Genomic DNA, 2,604 nt, shown 5'->3' with positions numbered 1-2,604 from the left:
AAGGAGGAGGAGGAGGAGGAGGAGGAGAAGGAGGAGGAGGAGGAGGAGAAAGGCCGAGCTGTACAACTGTAATATATATATAGAGGACCTATATCAGACCCATTCAGGTTATCTGATTGTTGGTTCAGTTTCTATGTACCCCTATGAGCCCTGGTTAATTGATTTGGTGGGCCATGTTCATGTAATAACACTTGACCCCTTTTGTTCCTCCAATCCTTCTCATCCGTCCTCTGTGGGATTCCCTGAACTCTGCCTAATGTTTGACTATGGGTCTCTGCATCTACCCTTATCAATTGCTAAATGAAGTTTTCTAATGTTGACTATGCTAGGCTCTTCTCTATGAGGATAAATCTCTGGGCTAACCAGAAATTCTAGTTTCTGGGTCTCTAGGCAGTATTAGGCTTGTGCTCCCTCTTGTGGCATGAGTCTCAAGTTGGACCAGTCATTGGAAAGCTCTGAGCCACCTTTACCCCAGCACATCTTGCAGACAGGACAAATTGTAGGTTGAAAGTTTTGTGGCTGAGTTGGTATCCTAGTCAATCCCATGAAAGTCTTGTCTGGCTACAGAAGATGGCCTGTTCAGGCTCCATATCCCCTATTACTAGAAGTGTTCACTAGCTCATCCTTGTAGAATCCCTACTGCCCCCTAAATACCCTCCAATTCCAATAGTCTCTCCCAGTATTCTTTAACACCCCCACCCAATCACCCTGTTCCTATCCACAATTGCCCCAGTGAAACTGCATAATCTATTCTATTTCCCCTTCCCATGGAGATCCAGGTGTCCTCCCAGCTGAGCCCTCCTTGTTATTTAGCCTCCCAGGATCTGTGGATTGTAAAATGATATCTTTTACCTTATAGCTAATATCCTCTTATAAGTGAGTACATATCATGTTTGTTTTTCTGGATCTAGGTTATATCAGGATTATTTTTTTTTAGTTCTACTCATTTGCCTGTAGATTTCATGATTTTAAAAGACCTGTGTAATAATCCATTGTGTAAATGTACCACATTTTCTTTCTCCATTAGTCAGTTAAAGACATCTAAGTTGCTCCCAGTTTGAGGCTATTATGAATTTAGCTGCTATGAACATAATTGTATAAGTGTCCTTGTGGCAGGATAGAGAGTCCACTAGTTACTGTAATATTTTATTAATTCTTTGAGAAATTAATATATGCATACAATGTATATTGGTCATTTTTACTTCCCAAATCCTCCCTTTAATATCTTCCAGATTGAGCTCTCAACCCTCTATCACCTCCAAACTTTATGTCCTCTCTGTATCTCTCCATAAAATTTGTACTGCAACCAAGTGGAACATTCCTTATACTCATGGGTGTGGGAACATCCACTGGAGCATGGCTGACACACCAAGGGACACACCTTGGTGTGTCAACACCAAGATTTAGATACACTAAATCTTCCCTGAACTGAATCAACTGTCAATGTCTCCTCCGCTAGAAATAGTCCCTCCCTGCTTCTTGCTAGAATGGTGATCCTGTGAGGCAATGGCTGCTACTATAAGTTTAGGTGGGGGAGTGAATCAGTCATGTGTCCAGAAGACAGTATTTTGCTGTGGTCCTCTCCATCCTGTGGCTCTGAGAATCTCTCTGTTTCCTCTTCCTTGATGTTCAGAATCACAGAGAATAGAGGCCAGGGTCCACATGATATAAATGTACTATTTGTGGTTGAGCACCTCAAAGACACTTTATTATCTGTACTTTGACTAGTTGTAAATTTCTGTATTAAACACTACACAAAGAAACTTCTCTGATAAAGTCTGGGAGATGCATTAATTTATAAGTATAGATTTAGGAACTGAGAGGGAATACTATGCCCATTCAGCAATATACTAGTAGCATGGTATGCTCACCCCTGGTGCCTCTGAGCCCCCAGATCGTGGTTTCTTAGTCAAATTTATAGTTTGAGACTGTTTCCTCTTGTTGAGTGAGCTATGAACCATTAAGATAGTGATTGCTTACCTCCAAATCATTTATGCCAGAATTTCACTCATGGACATGCTTTCCAAGATGAGTTGTTATTGCAGCTTACAGCATTACAGCTAGGTAACGTGGTTGATGACTTATCCCCTCATCTGTTTAATGTTAAAGGGGAAAAATAAATAATGGACAATGAGGTTTAAGTGAAGAAAAGGAAGAATAAGAATGGGTTTTGTGGGTTTACAATCATTTTTTTTTCACTCATGGACTATAATACTTTAAGCAGATATAATTTCTAGGCATCCATTAACTTTTTTCTCATAAACTAGAGCGAGTTTAACAGGACCTAAGTATGGCCACTCCTCATCCCTTCTCTGAGGCTGTACCCTGGCCAGCAAGACACCATTTGCTTGGGAATCAGCATACAGTGATTCCCGTGCGCCACCTACTGGGCAGTCTCCTTCAGTTCATCAGCCCCTAGAGAGCAGAGGCCAAGCAAGGAGGGCTGAAAAGAGACTGTAACACTTGTTTTAAGGTTTATAATGCTCTGCTCTACCACATACTCCCCAATACACCTTGCCAGCGGAAGGTATCCTAAGACCAGAGAGAAGCCATCCCAAGTTCCCCAGGTCAGCAGTCTTTGTCTGGGAAGCCCTTTCGAATTTC

This window comes from Mastomys coucha, unplaced genomic scaffold (assembly GCF_008632895.1).
Source record: "Mastomys coucha isolate ucsf_1 unplaced genomic scaffold, UCSF_Mcou_1 pScaffold12, whole genome shotgun sequence".
In the NCBI taxonomy this organism is placed as follows: Eukaryota; Metazoa; Chordata; class Mammalia; order Rodentia; family Muridae; genus Mastomys; species Mastomys coucha.
Note: the sequence above shows the minus strand (reverse complement) of the source record.